Here is a 10318-nt window from a genome sequence, read left to right as displayed (position 1 = left end):
TGTGTCCCCCCCCCGCCCCCCCCCCTTCCTCTGCCTGCACGCTCTCTCTTAAAAATAAATAAATAAACATTAAACACACACACACACGCACGCACACACACACACACACACACACACCACCCAAGGTGGGATGAAGGAGGGTGAGGATGAAGGAAAATTCTTACTCCCTGGTGCCAGATGAAGACCACCACTGCCGCTGGCTCTTGCCCTCTCCTGATGTCCTTCATGGTCTGTGTTCCTTCTAATTTCCGGGCACCGGTTTCCTTGTTTCATCCCCTTTGATGTGCCTCCCTCCTCCTCATTGCTCAGCACAAGCATCCTGGATTAGAGGCAGCCAAGCTCTCTGCTCAGGAAAATGTGTGTTGTCCTCATCTGGTGCTAAGATACAATTTGCTCCCGGAGCACCCTGATGTCCTAACTGCTTTGCAGGGCGGAGTGGGGGGTGAAATACAGCATCAAATATGCTCATCCATGGTAAGATGCAGCCCAGTTCCAGAAATCAATAAAAAAATATATATATGTTTTAGAATTGAGAGAAGTTTCTCTCCTCTTCTCATCATCTGATGTTACTGTATTCATTCAACTCAGATTCACAGAGTACCTTCTGTGCCAAGACGCTGCTCCAAGCGCTGTGGGAGAGTTAAGCCAGATTCATAGTGTGGTTGCCCTCACACGGCTGAAAATGAAAGAATAATAAATGAATTAGTGAATCAGAGTTGGAGGTTGTGACCGGTGCCATTAAAGAAATAAATAGTATTATGTGGCAGAAATGCCATGGAGGGACCCATTTCAGCTGGGTGTTCAGGGAACTTTCTGCGGAGGGGTCATGGAATTGAGGTTGAAATGAGGAGAAGGACTTGAGGTAGAATATTCCAGGTAGAGAGTACTTTCTTGCGGTTCCAGCTAAGCTCACCCGGCAGCTTGGCCCATGGTGGCAGAATTTCAACTCATTGCTTAACATGTTTTGAGCACATGTTTTGAGTCACATGATGCTAGTTCGTCAGGATGCAGCTGTGAGCAAGAATGCCATGGTTTCTGCCCTCCTAACGCTGATAAATTGGTGCAATTTTTATTTATTTATTTTTAAGTGTTTATTTTGAGAAAGAGCTTGAGAGAGCGGGGGGGGGGGGGGCGCAGAGCGAGAGGGAGAGAGAGAGAATTCCAAGCAGGCTCCATGCTCAACGCAGAGTATGGGCTCGATCTCAAACTGTGAGATTATGACCTGAGCCAAAATCAAGAGTTGAATGCTTGATTGACTATGCTACCCAGGCGCCCCTAACCTGGTGTAATTTTTTAAATTTTTTTTTTTTTTGAGAGAGAGATTATGTGAGCGGGGGTGGGGCAGAGAGAGAGGGGCAGAGAGAGAGGGGGACAGAGGATCCGAAGCAGGCTTTGGGTTGACAGCAGAGACCCCAATGTGGGGCTCGAACTCATGAACTGCAAGATCAGATACTCAACTAACTGAGCCACTCAGGTGCCCCACCTGGTGTAATTTTTAAAGATAAGGTTCTGCTGATGTTCAGTTTCTACATTTACCACTTATCTTCTTCATCATAGAAAATCTATTTTAGTTTGGGACAGTATGGCCCTTCTGGGGAGGCCTTTGTGACTACAAATACCAAAACCCGATGGGAAAATCATCTGTTGGAGGTCTCCAAGAAACTGAATACAATGTCCGGTGACTCATATTAAAGAAAGAAAAGCCACGGATCACAACCTGCCCATTTTGGGGGGAAGAAGGCTTTTCTTTGCTCTCTAGCATTCCCTTCATACCATCCCATCTCACCAATTCTGGGTGAGAAGAAGAAATGGGTTCCCAAAGTAGAGCTCCTATCTTCCATAACTGAATTCAGCCCATTCAGGCATTGTCATTTTGGGAGCCATCTATTGGAGCTGAGCAAAAGCACAATGGCCACGCCTGCCCAGACTTCTCAGACCTCAGAGGGGAAAGAACTCTTTGCCTTTGAATCCCTCAGTTGCCTTTCTGAGTTTCTGACTGAAGATAAGTGATGGGATAAAAGTAGCAACAATCAATAGCAGAGCTTTGTTCCCACCCTTCCCAGGAAGCCCCGGCTTCTCCTACAGCATGAACTGGTAACTGACAGGTGCTGTCAACCCCCTGGCAAAAAGCAGATTTTTACCTCTGGGTTTCAGAAAGTTCCTGCTGCTTCTGAATTGCTAATAAGGAAGAAGAGAAAGCTGAAGTAGGGAGAGGACTGCCCCGAGGCTACAGGCAGGCCAGGCTTGGTCTGGAAGTGGTACAGCGGGGCTTGTGGGGGTGGCCGTGGTGGAGGAATGAGTGGGAGAAACAGAATCCTGGGCCTTAAAACGCCTGCAGGTTCTGATCAGCTGGTGTGCTGCGAGGCCTGGAAATAAATCTATCTTAAAAAAAAAAAAGTCTTTGGAGTTTCTGAAAATCATTCAGGTTTGTGAACACTGATCAACAATCTCCTGCTTATCATTGTCTCCCATCCAGACAGGCTCCGTGTCTCCACCCACTCCCTCCGAATACAAGACCTCCGGTTCCATCTTCTGCCCCACTTTTTGTCTTAGCCCCCTGAGACTGGAGGCTGAAACCTGAGTCAGCCCCAAGCCCATGCCAGGTGGAGGAATTGCCTTGGTCCATTTCAGTAAAGGCTTTGAGTTACCAGACACCCATCTGCTGGCTGTTCTCACCAAGGAAACGGCAGCCAGATCACTTTCACTGGGCATCAACCCCACATGTCCCAGTGTGCAGGGAGGAAGGGAGATTCGTCCCACCTTCTGGCGCTTTCACTACAAACAACTCCCATGTGGCTGCCCAAAGCCTTTTTCATTAATAGGCCAACACCTCCCAGAATAGCCTGCAAGGCGTTGTCAGGAAGAGTCCCTGCCCAAAGGAAAAGCCTCCCTCTTCCATTCTACCTCCTGGGCTCACATCCATACCGTGTTCATTGGAGATAAACTTAACAGCCCGTTCCTCAAAATGAAGACTGTTGCCCACCACACTTGCTTCCATTTGCTGATTCTTTTCTCTTTATGGTCTCTGGGAACCCAGGGTTCTGTGCTAGTGACTGAAATCACTTTTTAAATTCTTAAAAAGAATTAAAAAAAATTTTTAAGGTAATAAGTCTACATTATTTGAAAGTGCTATCATGCCTCTAACAAAAAATAGCAGTTTCCTCTTCCCTCCCCAGATGCTAACACTTTCAGTTCTTAAGGTGGTTCTAGAAGTAAGGTATTTACCTCCATATTTTAAAGTAACATTCTCACAAATATTTGTACACTGCTTTTTCAATTTGGAATGTTCTCTGTCAACTTCTTGTTATGAAAGATGAGAAGACACCACTTGTATACACATTCACTCTCTCTTCTAACACTGAAGGTTCTCTGGTCCTATCCAACAGAGCTTATGGCTTCCAGTAGCATGATAAATAGTTCTCCATCCCCTCACTCTCAATCTAAAGGTGTCCTCAGGTCTAAAATGAGTCTCTTGTAGACAGCAAATAGATGGGTCTTTTTTTTTTTATCCATTCTGATACCCTATGTCTTTTGGTTGGCGCATTTAATCCATTTACATTCAGTGTTATTATAGAAAGATACGGGTTTAGAGTCATTGTGATGTCTGTATGTTTTATGCTTGTAGTGATGTCTCTGGTACTTTGTCTCACAGGGTCCCCCTTAGGATCTCTTGTAGGGCTGGTTTAGTGGTGACAAATTCCTTCAGTTTTTGTTTGTTTGGGAAGACCTTTATCTCTCCTTCTATTCTAAATGACAGACTTGCTGGATAAAGGATTCTCGGCTGCATATTTTTTCTGTCTAGCACACTGAAAATCTCGTGCCAATTCTTTCTGGCCTGCCAAGTTTCAAAAGAGAGATCCGTCACGAGTCTTATAGGTCTCCCTTTATATGTGAGGGCACGTTTACCCCTTGCTGCTTTCAGAATTTTCTCTTTATCCTTGTATTTTGCCAGTTTCACTATGATATGTCGTGCAGAAGATCGATTCAAGTTCCGTCTGAAGGGAGTTCTCTGTGCCTCTTGGAGTTCAATGCCTTTTTCCTTCCCCAGTTCAGGGAAGTTCTCAGCTATTATTTCTTCAAGTACCCCTTCAGCACCTTTCCCTCTCTCTTCCTCCTCTGGGATACCAATTATGCGTATATTATTTCTTTTTAGTGTATCACTTAGTTCTCTAATTTTCCCCTCATACTCCTGGATTTTTTTATCTCTCTTTCTCTCAGCTTCCTCTTTTTCCATAACTTTATCTTCTAGTTCACCTATTCTCTCCTCTGCCTCTTCAAGCCGAGCTGTGGTCGTTTCCATTTTGTTTTGCATTTCATTTAAAGCGTTTTTCAGCTCCTCGTGACTGTTCCTTAGTCCCTTGATCTCTGTAGCAAGAGATTCTCTGCTGTCCTCTATACTGTTTTCAAGCCCAGCGATTAATTTTATGACTATTATTCTAAATTCACTTTCTGTTATATTATTTAAATCCTTTTTGATCAGCTCATTAGCTGTTGTTATTTCCTGGAGATTCTTCTGAGGGGAATTCTTCCTCTTGGTCATTTTGGATAGTCCCTGGCGTGGTGAGGACCTGCAGGGCACTTCCCCTGTGCTGTGGTGTATAACTGGAGTTAGTGGGCGGAGTCGCAGTCAGACCTGATGTCTGCCCCCGGCCCACCGCTGGGGCCACAGTCAGACTGGTGTGTGCCTTCTCTTCCCCTCTCCTAGGTGCAGGATTCACTGTGGGGTGGCGTGGCCCGTCTGGGCTACTTGCACACTGCCAGGCTTGTGGTGCTGGGGATCTGGCGTATTAGCTGGGGTGGGTAGGCAAGGTGCACGGGGGCAGGAGGGGCAGGCTTAGCTCGCTTCTCCTTAGGTGATCCACTTCAGGAGGGGCCCTGTGGCAGCGGGAGGGAGTCAGATCCGCTGCCGGAGGTTTGGCTCCGCAGAAGCACAGAGTTGGGTGTTTGCGCGGAGCGAGCAAGTTCCCTGGCAGGAACTGGTTCTCTTTGGGATTTTGGCTGGGGGATGGGCGGGGGAGATGGCGCTGGCGAGCGCCTTTGTTCCCCACCAAACTGAGCTCTGTCGTCCGGGGGCTCAGCAGCTCTCCCTCCCTTTGTCCTCCAGCCTTCCCGCTTTCTGAGCAGAGCTGTTAACTTATGACCTCCCAGATGCTAAGTCGCGCTTGCTGTCGGAACACAGTCCGTCAGGCCCCTCCGCTTTTGCCAGCCAGACTCGGGGGCTCTGCTTGGCCGGCGAGCCGCCCCTCCGCCCCGGCTCCCTCCCGCCAGTCCGTGCAGTGCGCACCGCCTCGCCGCCCTTCCTACCCTCTTCCGTGGGCCTCTCGTCTTTGCTTGGCTCCGGCGACTCCGTTCTGCTATTCCTCTGGCGGTTTTCTGGGTTATTTAGGCAGGTGTAGGTGGAATCTAATTGATCAGCAGGACGCGCGGTGAGCCCAGCGTCCTCCTACGCCGCCATCTTCCCTCCTCCCTATCCAACAGAGCTTAAAAAGCAAGCCTTTAAATATTGAAAGAAAAGGGCTGTTCAGTACTATACCCAGCAAAAATCTCTTTCAAAAACAAAAACGAAATAAAAAAATAAAAAATGGAAATCTTTCAGGCAAAAAGAAAATACCAGATGAAAAACTTTATCTGCACAAAGAATGAAGGGTCCTAGAAATGGTATATATGTGGGTAAAGATAAAACACAATTTTTTTCGTATTTTAAATCTCTTTAAAAAATAACTGACCATTTTAAGCAAAAATAAGAACAATGTATTATGAAGTTTATAACATACGTAAAAAGTCAAATGTACTGCAATAACAAAAAGACCCGTATAAATTTCTTATACTATATTTGAAGTGGTGTAATATTTTTTTTTTTAAGTTTATCTTTGAGAGAGAGAGAGACAGAGCATGAGTGGGGAAGGGGCAGAGAGAGAGAGAGGGAGATACAGAATCCAAAGCAGGCTCCAACGGTCCGAGCCATGAGCACAGATCCCGATGTGAGGCTCGAACCCATGAACCATGAGATCATGACCAGAGCTGAAGTCGACGCTTAATTAACTCAGCCACCCAGGCACCCCTGACATAGTGTAATATTATCTGAAGGTGGATTATGATAGCTTAATGGTGTATACCATAAACTTTAAAGAAACTACTAAAAATAAACAAAGAGGCATAGGAGAGAAAATGAAATAAAAATCACGAAGCCCAAAGAAGGCAAAGGGGAAAAAAAAGAACAAAGAATAGGACAAGTGAAAGCAAAGAGAACATTGGAACATTTAAACCCAATGATACCAATAATTAAGTGCAAAATTGACCAGAGACATTTACAAGGAATAGCCTAGAATTTTTTTTTTTTTGAAATACAGACCCAATGAGAACACGTTCACTTTTCCAGATGCAAAAAACACCACAGAATTCCTGTTATTAATGGTAATGATGACGAATTGGCAAATGTTTTCTACAAAGGCCGAACAGTAATATTCAGGCTTTGCAGGCTCTATGGCTCCACTGATAGCTACTTCTCTCTGCCCTTGTAGCCTGAAAGCGGGCCTAGATGATAGGTCAGCGAAGTGCTAGCCGAGTGCCGCTGAGGAGGGAGAGAAACCAGTGCTTGCTCTCTCCATTTGCTCTCCCTCTCCTGCTTCTTCCCTCTCTGTGCAGCTCTTTTCTGGGACTCAGCCCTGTGAACTCTAGCTACCTTGGCCTCCTCAAATTCCCACCCTGTTTTCTCAATTCTGGGAGACCACTGGGGTCTGCTTGGTTCCTCCTCCCTCACTGAGGCCTGGAAACCCTCTCCGGACCGTGAGCTGGGGCAGTGATAACTTTTTGTTTGTCCTTCTGGGGCTTCCTCTACCGCGCTATATGGTAGAAGGTTTAAACATTTTTTCATACATATTTTTTCTCTTTTTAAAGTTGTTTAAGGTGAGAGGGTAGCACCTATTACTCCTATTACTCCATCATGGTTACGATGTTTCATCGTTGGGATTTTGATTGAAATTGATGGGAAAAAATGATATTATTGAGTCTTTCCTTTTAGGAACATGGGGTATTAATTTAGGCCTCTTTTAAATTTCCCCAGTAGCTTTCGTGGTCTTCCACACTCACTTTGCTGTTGCCTTTAAAGGCCCCGATAGAGTCTCCTTTGCTTCTCTCTTAGCATCTTATTTATACCCTGTAGCAACGCAGGGACAGAGTTTCAATAAGACTCTGGGGCTTCTGCTTCTTCCCACCTGTAGATCAGAAGGTCTGTGACTTGATCTTAGGGGTTGGCTTCATTCCAGCTGACTCTCATGATGGCAGAGCAGGATTGAGCAGCTCTGGACTGGGGCCTGGGTTGTGGATGGGAAAACCCTAGAAACATCCCTCGTGGAACCGCAAGGCAGAAACTGGCTTAGAGCTGCTTCGTTTTGGCATAGCTTACCTGAAGCCTTTTTCTACTTTTAGCTACAGTTGGGCATGGATGTACCCTGAGACGTAAAACCTGAAGATTGAATTATTGGTCTACTGGGGGTGCTATCTTCTGTATCTGGTTGTCGGGTCACTCCATCTATCTTATTTATACTCTGGGCCTCTTTGTTGGTGGTTACTAATGCACAGGAAAAAATCATCTCTAATAATATCTCTGGGATAAACAGGCATTTGTGGGCTAGTTAGGGAACTTGGCGACGTTGTGTTCTAAATACCAAACAACCAATTTAGAAGCAAACTTGGAACATAATTCCTTTCTAAGTTGGGAACTATCTGTTTTTATAAAATCCATCTCTCGCCATGATAACAGTAATAAAGTGAGGAGACCTTCACAGACTAGGGTTCACACCAGATGGGTAAACACCCATCGTAAGTAATGAGTTGGTTAATTATAGCTGTGCCCTGTTTATAGACCTTCGATTAATCTCTTGAGTGTACATAACTCCATCACCCACAATGTCTCATAGCATTTGAGGAGGACTTTCCAGAGGTCAGGCTCCTCCATTAATTAAAAATGAATGTGTTAAGAATCAAAGAGCTAGGTGGAATTTAGCTTACTTCTTTCCATTATTCTCAGTAGCGATCAACTCATACAAAGCATCAGAGGAATGACAAGGCAAATGAAAGTGGCAGGGAGGAGATTTGGAAGTATTTTACTGTACTCACATAACCTCCACTCTCATACTTAGCAAAATAGTTATGTGTAAGTAATGCCCAGCTCTCTAGAATGTGGGTGTATTCAGACTTCCTGGGATGATGAGTTCAGTGCCTTGCCTGAACGTTGGTCCACTCTCTGAACTCTTTATCAGTAAAAACATTATCATTCTCACAAAATGCAATATGCTGGGACACTCTGGAGACCCAATGCACCCCAAGTGTGGATCATGCTAGTTCAGAGCAAGTAGCCTGCTTGGTCTGTATTGCTCGGGCTCACTGTAGACCAGTGGGTGCACATTAGCCTCCCTTGCTGAACTTTTCCTAGTACCGTATGCCCACCCAGACCAAACAAATGACAAGCTCTGATCTGGGCCCTAGGCATCGCTGTTTTAAATTCTCCAGGTCAGTCTTCTGTGCAGCCCAGCTTGAGAACCTATAGACTAGAGTAGTTGTGGCCATTGTGCCAATTCTTGACATTGGAAGCATCTGTGCAGAGTAGATTGTAATTCATTCTATAAAGCAGTAGTGAGCTTTCTGGTCTTCCCAGGGACGTTGCCAAGTATGGAAACTTGCCTATTTCTCCAGTATTTAGCTTGGAACGTAATGTGTGTGTGTGGGTGAGAGGGAGACGTGAGACAGGAGTGGGGGGGGGGGGAGAGAGAGAGAGAGAGAGAGAGAGAGGTGTGAGGGAGGCATAGCTACATAAGTTTCGAATCTTTCTTCTCCCTGCTGCCACATCCTTGTTCAGATCATCATCTCTCCAGTCCTGCTCCCCTGTCCCTATCTTCTACTGGCACTGATCCCATTATTTCTCTCAAATAATGTCTCTCAAACATGTCTCTTTCCGTTTATAACCCCCTTCAATGGCTCCCTGTCCAGAAAAAACAAAACAAAACAAAACAAAACTCAGTGTCCTCCTCTGGGCACCCAGAGCCTTTCACGACTAGTCTGGAGAGAGTCGTTGCTCAAGCCTAAAGGCCCCCGAATGAGCACTGTCATCCATGGCTTCTAATCTTTGCGTGGACAGTTTGTACCTCACCCCCATCTGCCAGAAGGCCCCCTTCAAGGCTCTTCTATGTTCTTCCCACCTCCCACTCCCTACCACCACCCCCCAGGTCTCCACTGCTTCTGTACCAGAGTACTACCCAAATAATGCTTCTATAGGTCTGGCATAGGGGTGCTTTAAAAAGGTGGGCAGGGGTGCTTGGGTGGTCAGTCGGTTAAGCATCTGACTTCGGCTCTGGTGGATGGTTGAGTTGAAGCCTCACATCAGAGCTCTGTGCTGACTGCATGGGGCCTGCTTGGAATTCTTTCTCTCTCTCTCTGCCTCTCCCCTGCTCATGCACTGTCTCAAAATAAATTTTTTTTTTCTTTTTAGAAGTGTGCAGGGACACCTGGGTGGCTTAGTCGGTGAAGCATTGGACTTCAGCTCAGGTCTTGTGGTTCATGAGTTCACGCACCACGTCGGGCTCTGCGTGGACAGCTCAGAGACTGGAGCCTGCTTCGGATTCCGTGTCTCTCTCTCTCTCTCTCTCTGCCCTCCCCTGCTTGTACTCTCTCAAAAATAAATGAAACATTAAAAACAATGTGTCCCTCTCTCTCTCTCTCTCTGCCCTCTCCTGCTTGTACTCTCTCAAAAATAAATGAAACATTAAAAACAATTTTAAAAACAGTGTGCAAATAAATGTCATTTATCATATTATCCAAATCGTAAGTCTGTCTTCCCTATCAGATTCTGAGCTTTCTCTGAGTGTAATGGATAATGTGGTATGTGTAGTAGAAAAAGCAAAGCTTTTGGAGATGGATTTGGGCTTAAAACTCTGCTCTCTGTTTACGAACTGTAGGATCTTGGGGAAGTTTAACCATTTCCTCAGCTGTAACATGAGTTGACTACTTGAAGGGCTGTGAAGGTTAGACTTGACGTGTGTAATGGCAGATACAGAGCAGGTGACCAGAAATGTTCTTTTCCTTGACTCCGATTTACTCACAATTTACCAGATACGCTGCAAAATTCATGAGTTTACCCCTCAGCAGAAAGCTTTTGTTTTGGACTGTAGGCTTCCGAATGGCCACATGGCTCAATTCTACACAAGTTAAAGGCTTGTTAGAAGATCGGAAAACACCCACCCTCCTTTCTCCCACCTTAGTGATCAGGGGCATGTTATAACTATTACGTTATTAATCCCCCAAATAGTCCTTTGAATTATTA

Source organism: Leopardus geoffroyi, chromosome B3, assembly GCF_018350155.1.
Source record: "Leopardus geoffroyi isolate Oge1 chromosome B3, O.geoffroyi_Oge1_pat1.0, whole genome shotgun sequence".
NCBI classification, from domain to species: domain Eukaryota; kingdom Metazoa; phylum Chordata; class Mammalia; order Carnivora; family Felidae; genus Leopardus; species Leopardus geoffroyi.
This window is presented reverse-complemented; position numbering follows the sequence as displayed.